We start from the raw sequence: 23,967 nt of genomic DNA, 5'->3' as shown, positions 1-23,967 counted from the left end.
CTATCTTTCCCTCACCAATGAATTGCAATGATATTCTCCTGTCAGTGGAGCAGCCAACAGAAGACTCCCAACACATTGATAAATGGCACCTAAAGAGAGGTCCTGGACTTGCAAAAACCTCCCATTGTACAATAGTTGGTTATTGGGTTTATCAATTTGCTTATTATAAAAATTTCACATTTTATAACTTCTCATTTTTAAGCTTTATTTATTTAACTTTAATTATGAACAATATAATTTGTTAAGAAAATCAGTTGTTTTGGAGGTGAGGGAATGGAAATATCAAAGAGGAATAAAAAGAGGACTTTATAATGATGGAATATTCCATAAGTTAAAAAAATTTTCTGAAGCACACTTTAGAATAGGACAAAGTTAGATGTTGAGTATATAGTTGTTAATCATTATCATGCACTCAGCTTTTTTTTTAAAAAACAAATAAAATAGTTTACAATGAAAGTAATATGTATGTGTGTGTATGTGTGTGTATTAAAAAAAATAAAGAAAAAAAATCTCTCTGCCGTCAAGTCAGTCTCGACTCATAGTGACCCCTACTTGGGTTTCCGAAGGAGTATCTCTATGAAAGTAGATTTCCCAGTCTTTCTCCTGAGGAATGGCTGGTAGGTTTGAATCATCAGTCTTCTTGTTATCAGTCAAATGCCTTAGGCACTACACCACCAGAGCTCCTAGTGTATATGTAAAAGTGTGTGTGTATGTAAATATATATATGTGTGTATATGTGTGTGTCTATCTATCTATCTATCTATCTATATATATATATATATATATATATATATATATATATATATAAACCAAAATCAAACTCACTGCCATTGAGTCAGATCTGACTTGTAGTGACCCCTCCTTGGGTTTCTGAGGTGGTATCACTACAGAGTAGATTGCCCATCCTTCCTTCCAAGGAGTGACTGGTGGATTTGAACTGCCAGCCTTCTGGTTAGCAGTCAAATGCCTTAGGCACTACACCACCAGAGCTGGTGGTGTACGTATGTATGTATGTATCCCAAAATGATATCTGTGATTTGTATGTCAGTTTGTCATACTGCAGTGGCTTTCATGTTGCTATGAGACTGGAGGCTATGCTACTGGTGTTTCAAACACCATCAGGGTCACCCATGGTGGATAGGTTTCAGCAGAGCTTTCAGACTAACACAGACTGGGAAAAGGGAAGGGGCTATCCACTTCTCAAAAATTGGTCAGTGAAAACCTTATGAATAGCAGGGAAACACTATCTGATATATTACTGGAAAACTTTATGAATAGCTCTGAAACATTGCCTGATACAGTAACAATAGAGGAGCCTCTCAGATCAGAAGACACTCAAAATATGTCTGGGGAAGTACTTCCTCCTCAAAGGAGAATCTATCTTAATGACATGGATGGAATAAAGTTTTTGGGACCTCCATTTGCTGATGGGGCATAGCACAAAATGGGAAGAAACAGCTACAAACATCCATCAATAATTGGAACATGGAATGTTGTATGAATCAAGGAAGATTGGAAGTTGTCAAAATGAAATGGAATGAATAAAGACCAGTATCCTAGGCTTTAATGAGCTGAAGTGGAATGGTATTGGCCATTTTAAATCAGATAATCACATGGTCCATTATGCTGGGAATGACAAATTGAAGAGGAGTGGTGGCACATTCATCATCATAAAGACTATTTCAAGATCTATCTTGAAGTACAGTGCTGTCAGTGATAGGATAATATCCATATCCCTACAAGGAAGATCAGTAATACTACTATTATTCAAATTTATACATCAACAACCAAAGCCAAGATGAAGAAATTGAAGATTTTTACCAATTTCTGCAATCTGAAATTGACCAAATATGCAATCAAGATGTATTGAACTGCTGGGGATTGGAATGTGAAAGTCACAAGCTAAGAAGAATCATTTGTGGTTGGGAAATATGGCCTTGTTGATGGAAATGATGCTGGAGATCACATGATAGAATTTTGCAAGACTCATGACTTATTCACTGCAAATACCTTTTTTCAAACAACATAAACAGTGGCTATATATGTGGACCTTGACAGATGGAATACACGGGAATCAGATTGACTACATCTGTGGACAGAGGTGATGGAGAAGCTCACTATTATAAGTAAAAACAAGGCCAGGAGCTTATTGTGGAACAGACCATCAATTGCTCATATGCAAATGTAAATTGAAGCTGAAAAATTTAAAACAAGTCCACAAGAGCCAAAATATGATTGTGAGTATATCCTACCTGAATTTAGAGATTATCTGAAGAATAAATTTGATGTATTGAACACCAATGACTGAAAACAACACAAGTTGTAGGATCACATCAAAAACATCATACATGAAGAAGCATATAGTCATTAAAAAGTCAGGAAAGGAACAGACCAAAATGGATGTCAGAAGAGAGTCTGAAACTGGCTATTGAAAATAGAGTAGCTAAAATGGGTGGAAGAAATGAGGTCAAAGAGCTGAACAGAAGATTTTGAAGGGCAGCTCAAGAAGACAAAACCAAGTGTTATAATGAAATGTGTGAAGACCCAGAGTAAGAAAACCAAAAGGAAAGAACATGCTCAGCATTTCTCAAGCTGAAAGAACTGAAGGAAAAAATTCAAGCCTCAAGTTGCAATAGTGAAGGATGCTAAAAGCAATATATTAAGTGATGCGGGAAGCATAAAAGAAGATGGAAGGAATATACAAAGTCACTACCAAAAAGAATTGATGAATCTTGAACAATTTCAGGAGGTAACATTGATGGAATCGATGGAATACCTACTGAGATGTTTCAACAAATGGGTGCAGCCCTGGAGATGCTTACTCATCTATGCCAAGATATTTGGAAGAGAGCTACCTGGCCAACTGACTAGAAGAGATCCGTATTTGTTCTCATTCTAAAGAAAGGTGGATACAACAAGATGTGAAATTCTCAGACAATACCGTTAATATCATACACAAGTAAAATTTTGCTGAATATAACTTAAAAATGGTTGCAGCAGTTTATTGACAGGGAACTACCAGAAATTCAAGCCATATTCAGAAGAGGACATGAAATGAGAGAAATAATTGCTGATGCCACGTGGACCTTGGCTGAAAGCAAAGATGGGATGTACTTTTCTAACAATTGGTTGTTCCTTGATTACATATTCAAAATAAGTGAGCTGAAGTTTCACCGTCCCCATTTCTAAGGAGCATTCTGGTTATAATCTCCCCCTCCTCCCCAGTTATATTCTGTGTTTCTTTTACTAATGGAATGTACATGAAAATTACATTCCCTCCCTTTCTTCCCTTCTTTCTTTTCTTGTATAAAGGTATATTTTGCTGGCATATTGTACACTGCAGCTCTGATTTTACTTCTAAATAATATCATTAATTTTCTACTTGGCTAATAAGACTGCATGCATATAATATTTTTCTACTTTTCCTGTCCTTACATTTATTTATATTTTTGTGTTTCCATTGAGATACAGACCTACAACATGATGTTTTATTGAATCAGTGATAGCAGTTGTCTTTTTATTGTTCCTGACTTTTGAGAGATTTATCTATTAATATATATTTTATACTTTTACTATGTTTTTATGCATTTATATTAATATTTAGCAGTAATTTCCATATTTTTAGTCTTCATTTAATAGTATCATATACTATATATTCTTTTGATAGTTTATCATTAAATATGATATGTTCTGCTGTAAGTTATTTGGCTTTCTTCTGTTACTCTTCTTGTATTGTAAATGTCCTTTTTATATTTAAACCATGAATGGGTGTTAAAATTTATCAATTGTATTTAAAAAATATTTTGGAACTGTCATTTATGACAGTGGTTTAAAGAATATTTTATAGTTGTAGAATCCCTTATTGTCATATAATCACCAGTGTCTTGATCTAGATGCAATGGTGGAAGGTGAGGCCCTTTTCTTCTGGAGCAACTTCTCCATCCTTTACATCTGAGTTTGGCTCCTTTCCTTTCATTTTGTTGTTGTTGGTACCTACTACTGAGTTGGTTGCCATTCATAGTGTACAACAGAAAGAAACACTGCCTGTGCCTGAGGCATCCTAACACAGTCGCTGCTGTTTGTGCCCATTGTTCTAGTGGCTGTGTCAGTCCATCTCATTGAGGGTCTTCCTCTTTTTCTTTGAACCTCTACTTTGCCAGGCATGGTGTCCTTCTCCAGGGACTAATCTCTCCTGATAACATGACCATAGCATGAGAGACAAAGTCTTGCCATCCACACTTCTAAGGAGCATTCCAGCTGTACGTCTTTCAAGACAGATTTGTTCATTCTTCTGGCAGTCTATGGTATATTCATTATTCTTTGCCAATACCATCATTCAAAGCATCACTTCCTCTTTGGTCTTCCTTATTCATTGTCCATTGAGAAAATTCAAAAGACCATGGTTTGGATTGTGTTCACCTTAGTCCTCAAAGTGGTATCTCTGCTTTTTAACACTTTAAAGAAGTCTTTTGTAGCAGATTTGCCCAGTGCAATATGACATCTGATTTCTTGACTGCTGCTTCCATGGGTGTTGATTGTGAATCCAGGTAAAATGAAATCTTTGACAACTTCAATCTTTTCTGTTTCTCTGATGTTGTTTATTGGTACAGTTGTAAAGATTTTTATTTTCTTTGTGCTGAGGTGTAGTCCATACTGAAGGCTGTAGGACTTGATCTTTATCGGTAAGTGCTTCAAGTCCTCTTTGCTTGTGTATTCACAGGTTGTTAATGAATCTTCCTCTGATCCTGATGTCCTGTTCTTCTTCATATAGTCCAGCTCCTCTGATCCTTAGCTCAGCATACAAATATACTTGAATAAGTGTGGTAAAAAGATACAACCCTGACACTTACTTTTCTTGATTTTAAACAGTGCAGCATCCCTTTAATTTTCAAATGATTGCCTTTTGGTACATACAGGTTCCACATTAGCACAGTTAAGTGTTCTGTAATTCCCATTCTTCACAATGTTACGATAGGATAATATTTATATGCCTATAAGAAGACCACTTAATGAGACTATTACTCAAATTTATGAAACAACGACTAAAGCCACAGATTAAGAAACGGAAGATTTTTACTTTCAGGAGTCTGATATTGGTCAAACATGCAGTCAAGATGCATTGATAATGACTAGTGGTTGGAATACAGCAGTTGGAAACAAAGAAGGATTGGTAGCTGGAAAATAGTGTGTTGTAATTGAACTGAAGCTGGAGATTACATGACAGAATTTTGCAAGACCAAAGACCTATTCATTGCAAATACCTCTTTTCAACAACATAAGTGGTACCTGTACACAAGGACCTCACCAGATGGAAAATACAGGAATCAAGTCTATTACATCTGTGGAAACAGATGATGGAGGAGCTCGATATGAGCAGTCCGAACAAGGCTAAGGGCCGAGTAGGTAATGGACCAGTAACTGCTCATATGAAAGTTCAGGTGGAAAAAAAAAAAAATTTTTTTTTCCACCTGAACTTTTGTATGAGCAATTAGTGAAAAAAATTAAAACAGGTGCACGAGAGCCAATATACAACCTTGAGTATATCCCACCTGAATTTAGAGACAATCTCAGGAATAAAGTAGACACATTGAACACTAATGACTAAGACCTGGCTATTTATGGAATGACATCGTACATGAATAAAAGGAAAAGGTCATTAAAAGGACAGGAAAGAAAGAGAAGACCAAAAGGAATGTCAGAAGAGACTCTGAAACTTGCTCTTGAATGAAGAGTAGCTAAAGTGAAAGAAAGAAATGATGAAATCAAAGAGCTGAAGAGAATATTTCAAAGAATGGCTCTAAAAGACAAAGTAAATTATTATAATGAAATGTGCAAAGAGTTAGCAAACCAAAGGGTAAGAACACGCTCAGCATTCCTCAAACTGAAAGAACTGAAGGAAAAAATCCAAGCTTTGAGTTGCAATATTGAAGGATATATGGGCAAAATATTGACTGACATGGCAGTCATCAAAAGAAGGTGAAAAGCATACATAGAGTCAGTGTACAAAAGAGAATTTGTCTATATTTAACCACTTCAGAAGGTTCCTTTCATTTTAGAAATATTAATTTAACCACATGGAGTTGATTTGACAATCTAGTGTCATAATTCAAAGTGTAAAAATGGCCAAATCACTTCTGCTTAGTAGATAAAATTCTTAAAGAAATATCCAGTCATTTTTTTAAGAGCTTCTCGCTCTGTGACTTGTTGCTGTCCTTTCACTCTGGCACAGAAGCTATTAGATCATTTACATTCTTTTGACTTGAAAGCGGTCATGGCACCTTGGAAAAATATGTGAAATGTAGTGAACATTTTTGTTTTCTTCATTTGTAAGCATGAAGAATCTGGAAAACCTGAATTAAGGAGTTCAGGATTATTAAAAAAATCTCAGTGTTGAATTTAGCTTTATTTTGGTCCTTTGAATTTGAATTGGGATAAATGAGCACAACTGCACCCCTCTATACATCAAGTTTTAGTCTCTCAAAAGATGAGTTCAATATATCTATAAAAAAAATGAACTCCGCTTCTTGTAAGAACTCAGAAAAAATGAAAAAAAGATATAATGTTTAAAGAAGGGAAAACAAGTGAATACATATTATATGATTCTACTCATATGGAATTTAAATAACAGAAAGAGACTTTTCATCATGGCTTTGAAATTCTACCTTCTTCATGAATTTAGTGACCATATGGATAAAGAGTCTGTTTCTGGGTTCTGGACTCCATGTGTTCCATTAGTTGCACCAATGAAACAACAAATTGTTGTAGAACTGTTTGACTTTTGGCCATTAAACCGAAAAAATCAACTCCATTGCTGTCAAGTTGATTCCTGCTTATAGTGATTTTATACACCATTTTATTTACTGTTGTTTATAATTTGTCTTAACATCTGATAAAAGAAGTTATTCCAACTGCTTCTTTTTCTTGAATTTTTTGGATTTTCTTAGTATTTTACATTTATGTATACATTGTAGAGGCATCTTCCCAAATTAAATTTTGAGAAAGAAGTTTGAATATATTTATTGCTAATGCACTTAATTATGACTTTTGACATAGATTATCATCTCTACAATATTGAATTTTTCAATCCATGAATATGGCATAACTCTCTATTTAGATCTTTATTTTCCTTTAACAGCTTTATCAAAAGTTCCAACCATATTTTGTGAGATATATCCCGAGGCATATATTTTTAATGCTATTGTAGATGGTGTATTTTTAAAGTTTTTTTTTAAAAATATTATGTTATTTTAAAGAAATAGAAATGATTTTTATCATTTGACTTGCTGAAATCACTTGTGAATTTTAGGAATTTACCTTTTAGTTCTTTAGTATTTTCTGTAAACCTTTTCATGTTGTTGTTGTTGTTGTTTTGCCATCGAGTCGGCCCCGACTCATAGCGACCCCTCCTTGGGTTTCCGAGGCAGTATCATTACGGAAGTAGGATTGCCCAACCTTCCTTCCGAGGAGTGGCTGGTGGGTTTGAACCGCCAGCCGTCTGGTTAGCAGGCAAGTGTCTTAGCCACTATGCTACCAGAGCTCCTAAACCTTTTCATAACATGTACAATAAAACCAATTTTATTTCTTCTTATCCACTATTATTCTTCCCTGCTGCTTGCCTCCTTCTTTCCCTCTTTCCCTCTTTCCTCCCTCCCTTCCTAATATTTTCTTGCCTCACTGCATGGCTAGAACATGAGCTACAACACTGATTAGAAGTCATGTTAGCGGATATTTTTGTGTTGTTTGTTTCTGAGTCTTAAATTGAAAGCTTTTAACTTCACCAGTAAGTATGATGTTCTCTGTGTATTCTTTATAGATACACTTTGTGAGATTAAGGAAGATTATGAAAATATCTTCTCTTCTTCATTTGCCAAAAATATTTTTATGGATGATATGGATGAACATATCATTTATCTTTCTTTGTTAATGTGATGTTGTTGTTGTTGTTGTTATGTGCTGTTGAGTCGCACCCGACTCATAGTAACCCTCCTTGGGTTTCTGAGGCAGTATCACTACGGAAGTAGATTGCCCCATCTTCCTTCCGATTAATGTGATGAGTTATACTAATTAATTTTCAAATATTAAAATAATCTTCTATTCTTGCTAAAAAAGTTAAATTAAACCAACTTGGACTTGATGTGTGATCCATTTTATAAATACTGGATTCAGTTTGCTATAATTTTTTTTAGGATTTTTGGATCTATGTGCATCAGTAATATTATTGGCTTTCAGTTTTCTGATTATAGAAATTAATTTTGTTTGTTTTATGGAGTCTTTTGTCTTCATCTGTCCAAGTGTTTTCTCATGGTTTGCTTAGATAACAATATCATCATCCATAGACTTGTGGACCTTTGAATTACCTGTCTAGGCTCACATTCAATCTATCACAATTCTATCAGTTCTACCTTTTAAATCCTGTATCATACGGTCCCATCATTCTTTCTGACTTATAGCTCCTATAGTAGTTCAGTATTCTTATATTTTCCTATATTGTTCCAATAATGCCTATAACGTTTATTTGCCACAAGTTTTACTCCTTCCTGTTTATTTTTGATATTGCAGATCGGGTGAACAAGTTCTATTATGCTACCTTCCTTCATAAAACCTTTCAGTGGTTTCCCAGTGAATTTCTTTCAGCTCCTCAAATTCGCCACACACTCTCCTATATTCACCCTTGAGCATGCTGTTTCCTTTGCTGAGAAAATTCACAGTAATGCACAAACTAAAAGACCAATGCATTGGAGCAGGCAAGAAGTTGAAGGACAAGGGCTAGCAAAATGATGGCCAGAGAGGAAGCAATTTATGGAAAGTTACAAAAAGCAGTTCAAGAACTAATTTTTCAAACATTAGCTGTCTACTTTATCATCTGTTCTTATGCTTGGCCTGACAGGCTTTGTTAGACCTGGAGCTGAGTTCTTAAAGGGGACAAGTCATAACATCTCTTTGGATTGCACAATTTATGGGTCACGGGCAATGTGCATCTCCTGAAGAAAGTAACAAAGGGGTAAGGGGTTGTTGAAGGTACTATTGTTTGTCGTTAGGTGCTGTGGAGTAGGCTATAACTCATAGCAACCCCATGTACCACAGAATGAAACACTGCCTGGTCCTGCACCAGCTTCAAAATCCTTGCTATGACTGAGCCCATTGTCATAGTCACGGTGTCAGTCCGTCTTGTTGAGGGACTTCCTCTTTTGTGCTGACCCTCTATTTTCCCAAGCATGATTTCCTTCTCTAGGGAATGGTCCCTTCTCACAACATGACTAAAGTAGATGAGGTAAAGTCTGGCCATTCTTTCAAGGAGCATTATGGCTGGACTTCTTCCAGGACAGGTTTGTTAGATCTTCTGACGGTCCATGGTACTTTCAGTATTCGTCACCAACATGATAAATTAAAAGCATTAACATATTTTCAGTCTTCCTTATTCATTGTCCAGCTTTCACATGCTTATGAGGTGATTGAAAATACCATGGCTTGAGTTAGGTGCACCTTAGTTTTCAAAGAGTCAACTTTGCTCTTCAGCACTCGAAAGAGGTCTTTTGCAGCAGATTTGCCCAGACTTGCAATACAATGTCTGATTTCTTGACTGCTGCTTCCTTTGGTGTTGGTTATGGATCTAAGTAATATGAAATCTTTGACAACTTCAGTCTTTTTTCCATTTACCATGATGCTGCTTATTGGTTCAGTTGTGATGTATTTGTTTACTTTATGTTGATGTGTAATCCATACTGTACACAGTAGTCTTTAATTTTCATCAGTAAGTGCTTCAAGTCATCTTCACTTTCAGCAAGTAGGGTTGTGTCATTGGCATATCACAGGTTATTCATGAGTCTTTCTCCAATCCTAATGCCATGTTCTTCATATAGTCCAGCTTCTTGGGTTATTTGCTCAGCATACAGATTGAGTAAGTATGGTGAAGGATGCACCCAGACATTCCCCTTTCCTGATTTTAAATCATGCAGTATCCCCTTATTTTTTTCAAAGAATAGCCTTCTGGTTTCTGTACAGGTTCCTTGTGAGCACAGTTAATTGTTCTCAATGTTATCCATAATTTGTTATGATCCACACGATCAAATGCATTTTCATAGTCAATAAAACACAAGTAAACATTTTTCTGGTATTCTTTGCTTTCAGCCACGATCCATCAGACATCAGCAATGATATCCCTTGTTCCACGTCCTCTTCTGAATCCAGCTTGCATTTCTGCAATTTCTCTGTCAGTCTACTGCTGCAACCATTTTTGAATTATCTTCAGTAAGATTTTACTTATATGTGATATTAATGATGTTGTTTGATAATTTCCATGTTCTGTGGGATCAGCTTTCTTTGGAATGGGTACAAATATGCATCTCTTCTAGTCAGTTGGCCAGCTAGCTACCTGTCTTCCAAATTTCTTGGCATAGATGAGTAAGTGCCCCCAGTGTGGCATCTGTTTGTTAAAACATCTCAATAGGTATTCTGTCAATTCCTGGAGCCTTGTTATTTGCCAGTTCCTTTGTGCACCTTCAACTTCTCCCTTCAGTGCCATTGCTTCTTGACCATATGCCACCTCCTGAAATGGATGAATATCAACCAATTATTTTTGGTACAGTTACTCTGTATTCCTTCAATCTTCTTTTTATGTGTCCTGCATCATTCAATGGGAGCTCTGGTGGCATAGTGCCTAAGGCACTTGACTGCTAACCAGAAGGCTAGCGGTTCAAACCCACCATCCACTCCTTAGAAGGAAGATTGGGCAATCTACTTCCATAGCGATACCGCCTCAGAAACCTAAGGAGGGGTCACTAGGAGTCAGATCTGACTCGATGGCATCATTCAATATTTTGCTTATAGAATCTGTCAGTATAGCAACTCAAGGCTTGAATTTTTTCTTTAATTCTTTCAGATGGAGAAATGAGAATAATGTTCTTCCCTTTTGGTTTTCTAACTCCAGGTCTTTGCATATTTCATTATAATAATTGACTTTGTCTTCTTGAGCTTCTCTTTGAAATCTTCTGTTCAGCTCTTTAATCTTGTAATTTTTTCCCCATATTTAGCCACTCTCTGTTCAAGGGCAAGTTTCAAAGTCTCTTCTGACATCCATTTTGTTTTGTTTCTTCTTTTCCTGCCCTTTCTGTGACCTTTTGCTTTCTTCATGGATGATGTTCCTGATTGCATTCTATAATTCCTCTGGTTTTCGGTCATTGGTGTTCATTGCATCAAAGTTATTTTTCAGATGGTCTCTAAATTCAGGTGTAATGTAATCAAGGTCATATTTTTGCTCCTGTGGACTTGTTTTAATTGTCTTCAACTTCAACTTGCACTTGCATTGGAGCAGTTGATAGTCTCTTCTACAATCAGCTCTTGGCCTTGATTTGGCTGAAGGAATTGAGCTTCTCCACTGCTTCTTTCCACAGAAGCAGTCAGTCTGATTCATGTGTATTCCATCTGACAAAGTCCACATGTATATCCTCTGTTTATGTTTTTATAAAAAGATAGTTGTAGTGACTAAGTTGTTGACCTTGCAAAATTCTTTCATGTGATATCTGGTGTCATTTCTGTCACCAAGGCCATGTTTTCCGGCTCCTGGTGATTCTTCCTTATTTCCAACATTTGCATTCCAATCTCCAGTAATGATCAACACATCTTGGTTGAATGTTTGGTTAATTGCAGATTGCAGAAGTTAATAATCTTCAATTTCCTCATCTTTAGCTTTGGTGGTTGGTATGTAAATTTGAGTAATAGTAGTATTAACTGGTCTTCCTTGTAGGCAAATGGTTCTTACCCTATCACTGACAGCATTGCACTTCAGGATAGATCTTGAAACATTTTTTTGTGACAGAGAATGCTTCAATTTGTCATGCCTGCATAGTAGATCATATGGTTGTCTGATTCAAAATGTCCAAAACCAGACCATTTCAGTTCATTAATGTCAGCTAAAAGGATATCGATCTTTATGTACTTCATTTCATTTTCAACAATTTACAGTCTTCCTGGATTCCTACTTTGTACATTCCATATTCTGATTATTAATAGATGTATGCAGCTGTTTCTTCCCATTTTGAGTCATGCTACATCAGCAAATGTAGGTCACAATAGCTTTACTCCAACCATGTCAGTAGGGTCAACTCTTCCCTAGTCTTAATTTTGATTGCTTTCCAACCTGAGGGCCTCATCTTCCAGCACTATATCGGACATTGTTTCAGGACTGTTCATGAAGTTTTCCAGTAATATATCAGACAATGTTTCACTGCTATTCATAAGGTTTTCAGCGGCCAATTCTTTGAGAAGTGAATGGGTCCTTCCTTCTTCTGAATCTGTCTTAGTCTTGAAGTTCTGCTGAAATCTGTCAAGAATGGGTGACCCAGCTGGTATTTGAAATAGCAGTGGCATAGCCTCCAGCCTCACAGCAACTTGCAAGCCACCACAGTACGGCAAACTGAACGATGAGTGGTGTGTTGAAGGTACTAGGAATGATTTAAACTGGTTAAGGTGATAATTCTAGAAATGTCATATATAATGAGAACTTTATGCTTTAATGACTACAAAGGATATAAATAATTAGTCATGGGTAGAAGTATAGAGATGCAGATTTCATCTCCAAATTAGGAAGAAATAACTAATGACTAACATTAAGTGGAATGGACTTCCTCCTGAGATGATACATTTCCTCTTGTGCAAGGTATTCAAGCAGTGGTTGATCACTTATGTAAAGGGAATTTGTCCATTAGGGCAGTGGTTCCAAAGCCTAGGCCACATCTCAACCAATTAAATCATTGTTTCTTGGAATAGGACACAAGAATCAGTATTTTAAAGTTCCCCAGCTGATTCCTATATGCAGAGAAGATTGAGAAGCTCTGCATCATGGGGGAAGTTTGAACTCCTTAGAGGTTCTCCTGCATCAGAATTGTCTATAAGAGATTGAAAAAATACAAGCTTCCAAGCACTACCCTGCAGTTTCTCAATTAGCAGGATTGGGGTAGAACCGATATGTTTAAGATTACTCCAAGGTGATTTTGTTTTTACCTGGGTTTGGAAGCAGCTACATTAGATGACCCCTTTTAAAGAGAAATCCTTATTCATTTTTAATTCAGCAAGGCGCTTGACAAGACTCATTTGTGGTGTTCAAGTGGACCAAATACATGAATTGGGGCAAGTATATCTAAGACAAAGAATGAAGTTTGGAGTCAAAGAGATCTGAATTATAATTCTGTTCATTACTAGTTACTTATTTATTAGTCTTATGTAAATTTGCTTATTATCCCAACCTTACTTCCCTCATCTTAAGCTGGAGTAAAAACAACCATGTTACAGATTCACTTTAATGTTTAAATAAAGTTATTTATGAGTAGCATCAAAGTATCCAGAGGATGTTTGGTCATACTGGGCTCTTCTATAAAATTCTGTGAATCTATAGATACTGAAATTGATGCATGGGAAAGTGGAGCATATGTACATGTTTAATGAGTGTATTTGTATTCCCTATTGCTTTTTAATGTTAGTGTGTTATAGGAGCTCTAGTGGTGAAGTGGTTAAAGCATTTGGCTCATAACTAGAAGTGGTTCAAATCCACCAACTACTTTGGGGGAGAAACCTGTGGTAGTCTGCTTCCACAAAGATGTATAGCCTTGGAAGCCCTGTGGGATAGTTTTACTCTGTCCTGTGGGGTCACTATGAGTTGGAATCGACTTGATGGCAGTGGATTTTTGTTTTTAAATGTGTTATGGGTGCCTGTTTTTCATGTTCTGTTTGGTTTAGTTGTATAATTGATATTTTAAATGCCATTGGGGTAAAATGTGATGCCTTTTGCCTGTTATTATTTTGAAGTAAAATGCTATCTATTCCTAATTTTTTTTCTAAATAGACAGTTTCAGATAAGAATTTATTTCATTAATTTTACTATGCATGATGTTGGGAGAGGAAATAACTGTGCTTATTTTTGTTTTAATCCTAGGTCCACCGAAACTCTGTAATCATTATTAAAATGGAAAACTGTGAAGGAAAAAAAAGATAGCAGTTGGAGTTAAAATTTTTGGATAAACATTTCTCTTTTTGAGAAGTCAGTGCTTAAGAACGATATGCTTATTTGGAAGGTCCCAGGAGTAAATTGCAAAATTTATTTTTTCCATTCAATCAATGGATTTTTTTTTCATTCCTTGGATTCAATGAAGGTCGTAGATGGTGTGTGATGAGAGATGTGACATGCCAATGTTTTCCTGTGATTGCATCTTGGATTAGTTAGCTGCTTTTTTGAAGAGATTCCATTTTGAAGAGCAAGAACCGAATGTGATGGATTTATCTTCAGAAATGAACAGACATGGGAAGAATATAGTGAGTCACAAGCTAGAAGATCAGAAGAAGGTAACACACATAAATTTCCTTCTGTTTGGTCCCTTTTGTTTATGCTTAAGAAGAATTTACTAAAATAAAAAAAAAAAAGAATGTGCTTTATGATATGAAATAACGTACTGTTTTATGAAAGAAACATCCTGCTATGTGTTGCTGTAGGTTTGGATTTCATTAGGTTTAGATTTCATTAGCAGTCGGTGATTTTGTTTCATTGTCTTCTGAATATGTCCATGTAATGGATTGGCCAATGATTCCACTTTGCACTTACTGTTGGTTTCATGGTAGTGACCTGCTGGCCTGATCTCATGTGAGCAGTTCCTTGAAATTCAGGATGATGCTGAATCATGGGGCATCTCTGGTGTCATGAAGCAAGTTGAAAGTCTTTAAAAAGATAACATTTGCCTTGCTGCCATTAGAAGGTATAGGTGGCCAATTTCATATCCTTGGGGCCACAACAACTTAAAATTTATCATTTTTACAGCTGGCTTGGAAAGAGAGCTTATAGCAACAGTAAGCTTTGCTTTCACTCTTCATGTATGATTTTGAAGGAAGTAACTGAAAATACCAAGAAAGGACTATGCTAAATTTTTTTTTTTAAAGAAAAAGGTAGCTTCTGAGTAAGAATCTGGGAATTGAATATTGAGGGTTGCACTTAAACTTCATTTTTCTACCTTCTTAGAAACCCTTACCTGCTAAACTGCTGTGCTGTGTTGAGAACCATCTAGAGAGCACTTATTAGAAGGGTCAGGGATAGTGCCCAGAAGAGAAAGCCTCACTCATAAGGAAATATATTATTGTTTGCAGTGCTTTCATTGACTCTGTTGGTACAGAGAGGTGTGTGGGAACCCATGGCTCAGGCACAAAAGCAAGGAATAATGAGCTAATAGAAAGGAGATTTTTAGTTAGACTTGGACCTGCAGGCCTTGATTAAGGTTTGTTTTTCTACCTGTCTTAAAAAATTTGTTTGTTAGTCACTTTGTATATCCCACAATATGACTTGCTCTTTCATGGTTTTGAAGGTGAGCTGTTTAGAACAGACGATACAGAGTCAATAGCTTATTAATTTAGTTCTGTCAGTGTAATCACTGTCACTTGAAAGGAGACTGTAGTGATCCCTCTGCCATCAGTTGAGGCAGAAATAGATGGATTATTCATGACCAGTTCGGTTCATCATGGGGTTTACCTGAAGTATAAGAAAATGTCAGAAGATACAAAGTATTGTATGATCCAAGGTTCCCAGAATCCATTTTCCCTTCATCGTAGACATAAATTTCTGCACAAGTAAGTGTGTTACCCAGAATGATGTTGGTGTTACAAATGTCCAGAGATTTTATTTTTCCCCTTCTTGGAACAAAGAATAATTCAGGAGATATGATGCAGTAAGTTTCAATCTAATGTATGCGCTGGAACTTTTTAGGTACTAAGAAGCCATTTAATCATTTTCCTGCATCCACATTTTTGAAACGGCATTGACTCTGATGGTAATTCGCCTACTGTATTGATTGGGTGAAGAGGGAGGTGAGGAATAGGCTAGAAATTGGTATTATAGAATTGTAATCTCTTTCAGGAGCCCAGTGGTGCAGTGGTTAAATGTTCACTGCTAACCAACAGGTCAGTAGTTGAAGCCTACCAGTTGCTCCATGGAAGAAAGATGTGGCAGTCTGCCTCCATAAAGATTTATGGCCTTGGAAACTCAATGGGGCAGTTCTCCTCCATCCTATAGAATCTCTGTGAATCAGAATTGACTCAACGACAGTGGGTTTTGTTCTGTTTCCCTTAAATCTTGATTGGAGGGTCTGGTGCTCTAATGGGAAATAAAAGTACCTCTGCAGGTGCAATCCTTCTGTTTCCTGAGTAAGAGAAATTTTCTTTCAAACTAAAAGAGGTTGCAAGCTGAAGAATGCTAAATGTCATTCTGCAGTTTTCTTGTGTGAAACTTTAAATAGTGGTCTGCATTGATTCTTAGTTTCCTGGACCAACTCACAAAGGACTATTCAGCTCATAAAGAATGTGCTGATAGTAATAGAGGCTAGACAAAACCATAGAAAGCCATGATTCTGTGGGAAAATTTAAAAGAATGGCTTAGTGGTATGGGACAAGAGGATGTCCAACTCACTGTAACCTCACATTCTGATTAGTGGGTGGATGGATTGGGGAAGAGTGAACCTTTTCAATGAACAGTGTCAGCAATTAAATGGGATTCTAATGCAGCAACTGGGGTGGCTATTTCCAGACAAGCACCAATGTATAAGGGCTGAAAGTAAACTTAGATATATATTCTTAAAACTTAAGTTTGCTGAATGTTAGCAGGAACACCTAGTTTCAATGCAACTTTTGTGACTTTGTAATTAAGGAGAAAAATGAAATATAGCATCATGAAATCTTTGTAGACCAAGCTCTGGGCATAGCCCTGCCATCACATGATTGCCAGTAAAGATTATAATAAGACCTTTCATGTAATTACCTCAAGTATTTGTGGTCCTTCATAATGAATTCATTTAAAAGGCACAGTGTTCCATATCAGTGAAATAAACTGCATTTATCCTAATTCATGACTTAGTGCAGAGGTTAAGCTTGTTTCCTTTGGTTTTAATGAAAAGTGTGTTTTCATAGTATTTGGCATTGGTAGGCATTCAAGGCAAGTGCATCAACCACCATATAACTGAAGTCTTGTTCAGTCCACAAATAACTCACTAGCTTTTGTTGTTAATTTAAAATATGTGTGCATTTGTAGCTTGTGCTGTACTTCTATGTAGAAACTGTTAGGGCACTGAACATATAGTCTGTGAGTAGCTGTTCTAGTGAAGTGAAGGTGAATGTTAGGGGGCAGGTCATTTATGGAGAAGTTACTGTAGGCCAAGCACAAAGTTGGTCCCCTCCTTTTCATAAAGAAGGTATCTTTCTACAAAGATGGAAGCTGCTGATACCTCCCTAACAGTTTTGGTCCTGCAGAAATAATGATCAGTTCCTTAAGGATACATATACCAAAAAAAAAAAAAAAAAAACTCAATGCCATCAAGTCAATTCTGACTCATAGCACCCTCCTTTGGGTTTCTGAGGTGATAAATCTTTATGGAAGTTGATTGTCCAGTCTTCTTTCCATGGAATGGCTGGTAGGTTTGAACCACCAACCTTCTGGTTAGTAGTTAAATGCCTTAGGCACTATGCCACCGGAGCTCCTTAAGAATATACATACATACTACTAGGATTCAAAAGGAGCTCTGGTAGCATAGTGGCTAAAAGCACTTGACTGCTAACCAGAAGGCTGGCGGTTCAAACCCACCAGCCACTCCTCGGAAGGAAGGTTGGGCAATCCTACTTCCGTAGTGATACTGCCTCGGAAACCCAAGGAGGGGTCGCTATGAGTCGGGGCCGACTCGACGGCACATAACAACAACAACAACAAAAGGATTCAAAAGTGTGTGTGACTTTTTGGGCTCCTATTAAGCAATGTCTCTTTACGTTAGTAAATCTGAAGAGAGGAAAATATACTTGAAAGTTAAATGGCATCATATTCATAAGTCCTGTTTGACATTATAGATAAACCAGAGATATGGGTTGTATAGGAGCTGAAGAGAATACTTCAAAGAATCTCAAATCAACTTGGATTAGTATAGGGCTAGGTGGAATTCAGTTGCCTTTTTGATCCCTGTAATTTTTATCTCTTTCAGTTAGTATTGGCCCATATCCTGCTCCTGGCATTCAGCTTCTGCAGTGTCCCAGATGGGGAAAGTATTATGGCATTTCAAAGCTCCTGAATGCCCATAATGAGGTGTTTTACTTTTGAAAACATGACCTTTTGACCCTTGTTTGCACTTCTATGCCAGTGAGCTTGCTATACTGCTTTCCACTAATTTTACTGCTTTGTGGGATTATTATGGAAAGCCCAGTAGGTACAAATGTCACGGCTGTGTAATTAATTGTGACCTTGAACTGAAAAGCAGAGCTCAGTAGGTTTTACTGCCAGTCTAATTGTAGCCGTTTCCGATTCAGACAGCCCTGGGACACTGTTTTATTGCCCCGTGATTATTTTGTGTATTAAACCAAACCATTTGTCATTGTCAACAATTTACTAGGTACTGCTAAAAGAGGTAGCAGGATATACATTTTGAAGTCATGACAATGGATTATGTCTATAGAAATGTAATAAATATTTGGTGACTGGTTAGAATTATTTTGTTGTTCTATTCCATACAGCAGAAAGGGGCATGCAGGATTACTGCATAGATTCAGAAGTCCTTACTTTTATGGGAATGTCTAACATTGGCATCATCCCAGTTTCTCACTTTTTAAAATCATGTCTTTTACATGTTCAATTAGCTGTATTTTCATCCCATCATGCAAAAAGCTAGACACATTATGTCTGTCTTTATAAGAGGTGACATTTATTTCAGAAGTGATACACTTTGGCTATAGTGAAGGAAAAGTGTTTGGAATGTGGGAAATTATGTAAAATGAGAGCTACTGCTGTTAGGTGCTGTTGAGTTAGTTTTGACTTATAGCAACCCCATGTACAACAGAATGAAACACTGCCCAGTTCTGTGCCAGCCTCACAGTCCTTGCTATACCTGAGCCCATCGTTGCAGCCTCTATGTCAGTCCATCTCATTGAGGGCCTTCCCCTTTTTTTTAACCCTCCACTCTGCCAAGCATGATATCCTTCTCCAGGGAATGGTCCCTTCTGACAACATGACCAAAGTAGGTGAGATGAAGTCTGGGTGTTCTGGTTACCTAGTGCCACTCCAACAGAAGATATACCACAAATGAGATGGCTTGAACAAATGAGTTTATTCTCTTATAGTTTGGAGGCTTTATGTCCAAGTTCAAGTGCCAGGCTCTAGGGGTTGGGTGAAAGCCCCTCAACCTTAGGCTTCAGCTCTGCCTCCTGCTTCCAGCCCACTGAAGCTTGAGGCATCTCTTCACTCAGGCAGCTGCTAGCTGCTAAGACTGACAAGCCTAAGGCTGACAAATAAAAAGGCATAGTCTCGATGTTACCAAACCACACGGCAGGCCATTAATTCAAGTCCATTGAAAGTCCCAAGGTCAGCAGAGCATGGCAGGCTGCTGAATAACAATATGGCTACATGCAGGGTTCAAACGTGCCATAATCTAGAGACTGTTCCCAAAGCTGTTTCTTACATATGGGAAGCAGACCACATACCCAAAGGCAGCTACTCAGCTGCTCACAGTAGATTCCACCATGGAATTAATTACCAGTCTCTTCATGGGGAATGTTACATCCAGCTGCCCAGCCATTCAACCTGACCTAGCCAAGTTGACATACATACAGAATGCTGGCCATTCTTGCTTCCAAGGAACATTCCTGTTCCACATTTATTTTAGAAGTGACACCCTTTGCGTATGTTGAAGGAGAATGTTTGGGATGTAGGAAATTATGTAAAATGAGGGAAATGATTGCAAATGTTGATATGGAGAAAACCCATTAAGGGCTGCCCATGTGATATGTTGAATTTTAAATCAAGTTTAGGCAGAGGTTAGAGAAACATCGTCTGCAAGTGACAGTGAACACTCCATCAATCTCTATCCAGATAGACTATTTTTTGTTCTCTCTCAATTGATAATCAGAAATGTGGGTGAGGTGTACACATCTACATATATTTGTGATAGGCAACTCTAATAAATTTACTGAAAAGTATACCTACATATGATTACCAGTACTCTTCAGAGTAAAACTAATTGATTAATTAGCTAGTGAAATACTTACTTTCTTATTGTTTTCAGTGTGTTGATTCTTTTAATGTAGATTCTCGTTGTTATTTTTCTTGCATTGATGATAAAATAGTATTATTTATGAGTCAAGAAGTGTATTATGATTATTCCTATAGGTGTTGAGGACTATTTGAAATTGTTTATGTTCAAAAGTGATTAAAGATCTGTCTCTTAAGAGAAAATATGAACAAAAGTTACCAAAGAAGAGAGGGTTTAGCCCTCCTAGAACCAGCCCTCCTATCCTTTGATCTTTCCAAAGAATGTTGTTGTTGTTATGTGCTGTAGAGTAGGACCTGACTCATAATGACTCTCTTGGGGTTTCCAAGGCAGTATCACTACAGAAGTAGATTTGCCCAGCCTTCCTTCTGAGGAGTGGCTGGTGGCTTTGAACTGCCAGCCTTCTGGTTAGCAGTCACATGCTTTAGGCACTATGCTATCAGAGCACCTATGACTCTATACACAAACATAAATTTTTACTTTTATGTTTGTAAATATAGTAGTCTCCTCTCTTATTTGTGAGGATGTATTCCATGACCCCCAGTGGATGCCTGAAACCACATATAGTACCAAAACCTAAAACCAAACCAAACTCACTGCCAGTGATTCAGATCTGACTCATAGCGACCCCTCCTTGGGTTTCCAAGGCAGTATCACTACAGAAGTAGATTGCCCAACCTTCCTTCCGAGGAGTGACTGGTAGGTTTAAACTGCTAGCCTTCTGGTTATCAGTCAAGTGCCTTAGGTACTACGCTATCAGAGCTCCCTGAAAGATGGGATCATTAAATGATACTTTATTTGTATAAATCTACTTGACCCCTTTTTTGTTAATGTGCATGAGATAGGTTAAAGCAACCATGGGAGAGGATGAGATTTCTGAAGCAAAAACCACGTTGTTTATGAGTCATAACATTCTGAAGCATGATTGTTAGTATGAATGGGTTGTACTAGGAACTTCAGCAAAATAAGTCATTATCCAATTTACGGGTTATCCAAACTTAATTTTGAAATACATTGAGCAGCTACATTATTATACAAATCTTGAATTAATGTACAGGCACAAATATGAGCTTCAAGTCCCCAAAGAAACTAGTAGTGGAATTGTGGCATACTAAACAATGATATCAATGAACACTACACCTAATTTTCCCTTGCCTCATCATCTTTTATAACATGATGCTGCAAACCAGTGTCTCCCAGTCATTTCACTTGGAGTGTTCTAACGATGACTTGCATAAAGTGGGCTCTTCTCTGTAAAGTTTTCTGAAGTGATTCAATAAACTGAACTTGGAGCCTCCTCCATCCTCTTATGTATAGTCTTCAAATAGACTTCTGATACCTTATATGACCATTGTGATTTTTGCTCCTGGAAGCACACATTTTTGATGTAAACAGACTTGAGATAACAGAAAGAACTGGAAGTAGTTAAAAGTGAGTGCTATAAAAGCAAGCTTTGTGGTATTCTCCCTTTGTTCTAAACAATGCCATGCACTTTATCTTGATTGGTGTTTCTAAGATGTCAAAAGACATAGTAACCATGCATCTTTATATACATAAATAGGCAAAATAAATAGACATATATGATACTGTTTTGAACATTTTGAAGGAAAAATTAATGTAAGTTGTTATTATAATGATTAGTTATCATTAATCATAATCTCTGTGATAGTAATGATTGGTACCATATAGGCTTGTTGCTGATGTTGTTGTGTGCCATTAAATCCATTCTGACTCATAATAACCATATAGGACACAGTAGCACTGCCATAGGGTTTCCTAGGCTAAAATCTTTATAGAAGCAGATAGTTAGGTGTATTCTCTCACTGGTGGGTTTGAACCACTGACTTTTTGGATAGTAGCCAAGAGCTTAACGATAGAATCATCAGGGCTCCTTCCATATAGGCTTAAATCTAAATCCAAAGTCATTGTCATCAAGTCATTTCCAACTCATAATGACCTTATAAGACTGAGTAGAACTGCCCTGTAAGGTTTCCAAGCCTGTAATCTTTTACACATCTTTCTCCAGTAGAGCAGCTGGTGGTTTTGAACTACAAACCTTTCATTTAGCAGCAGGGCACTTTACTACTGCACTACCAGCACTTCTTCATATAAGCATAAGTAAGTTTTGATTCCTATTTTTTCTCAAATCACTTTCTCTGTCTCTATATTAATGTCTGAGCTCTTCTGGCTCTTATGATTTCATAATGTAATGATTGGATCAAGACTTTTTTCTTTTAAATTATATTGAAAAAACTATATACTTAATGTAGGAAATTAAAAAAAAATGGCATATACTGATACATCAATTTGCTCTCTTACTACACTATGTATCATTTGATTTTTATATCTTTATCAATTATAAACAATTGAAATAATGCCCTTCTTGGCTGCCTGAGGACTGGCTCTGCTCCTGGGCCTCTTATAGGCTGTTGCTACTGGCTCTGCATTGGGCCCCTTCTGGGCCTCTTGCTGTCTTCAGTGTCATAGCTCTTGATCATGGTAAGCCCTTCTAGGGGGTTCCTTGCCCCCTCTCTCTCTCTGGTTCTCCTCTCTTCTTCCTTCCTTCTGTGTCTTATTACTGTTTCTCTTCCTGTTTCTTTCTGTCTCTGAAAACCTCTGTGCATATGAAAGCAGGACACAGGGAAAAGGCAACTAGAAGTAGGAAGAGAACTGTTACATTATAGGCATTGCAGTCAATATTATCAAACAACATGGATATGAAATGTATAGAAAATGAATTTGCTCTATAAACTTTCACTCAAATCATAGTTCAAATCAAAACAAAACAAAACAAAAACAACCTCTGTGGGATGGCTGCTTAAATGTACAAATTTCTTATACATTTCAAGGCATGAAATTCCCACCAGAGCCACAAACTGACCAATCCCCTCTCAGTAGGCCACACACACCTCATTTGCATAGTCAGCTATAGTCACTTCATTTGCGTAGTCTATTGGCCAGTCCTTGCAATGTGTACACTCATCACAGAGCAGGCTGCAGCCCAGGGCCAGGCTGAAAGTATCAAGTCATCTTGTTTACAGTTTTCTCAGGAAAGTAACAAATGCTTACCTCCTTGGGGTTTAGGGGAAAAATCTCTCAAGCTATTTTTCCAAAGAAAAATAGGCCACAAAAGGCAAAAGGCCACATGGAGGAATTTATTTCATCACAGTCTCATAAAGAATAATATAACAGAGTTAGGAGCAAAGGCTCTGGAATAAGACTGTTTGACTTTTAGCTCTGGTACTTTAAAAAATTACTCAGTCTCTCTCTTCCCTTAGTTTCCTTGTCTGGATTATTTATTTCATAAAATAATTGAGAGTATTGAAAATTGTAATGTGTAAGGCATTTGGAGCAATGCCTTAACTTAGAAAACACTCAATGACTTGTAGCTACTAGGGGTGGACTAAGGAATTGGACGTGGCTCCTCTTCTGGGAGCAAAGGCCATAATGTTCGTTGAGGAGTAGCAGATTACTCTCTTCTCATTACCTGCATTACTGTGAGGCCTGGAAGTTCTAGTGTTGAGTGACTCAATTCATAGCAGCCCATTTTAGATTTTCCTCTTTCATATGCATTTAATAAACAATTAATATACTTTTAACAGCCAGATCCCCAAAAGAAAAAGGGCTTTTTTATTTGGGGTGGGGACAATAAAAAGCAGAAGTAGAAATAATAAACCAAACTTCTGTATTCTTTACTCTGGCCCCAGAGTGGAATTTCCCTGTGGATTTGGGCTTTTCTTTCCTGGATTATATTGGATTTAGTGTTAATGGCTAATCTTAGGCCATGGCTGAACCTACTAGTTTCCAGGAAGAGAATTTCTTCAGAGAAGGAGAGTTGGTGCTCACTATATCTCACCTTCAAATATGGATACAACACCATATTTAGAAATGAATGGCATTATGCTATTTTTTTTTTTTT

The sequence above is a fragment of the Orycteropus afer genome, unplaced genomic scaffold (genome assembly GCF_000298275.1).
Source record: "Orycteropus afer afer isolate SDZICR_OR568_19922 unplaced genomic scaffold, OryAfe1.0 scaffold00190, whole genome shotgun sequence".
Taxonomy (NCBI): Eukaryota; Metazoa; Chordata; class Mammalia; order Tubulidentata; family Orycteropodidae; genus Orycteropus; species Orycteropus afer.
The sequence above is the reverse complement of the archived record's forward strand: the minus strand, read 5'-3'. Positions refer to the sequence as shown.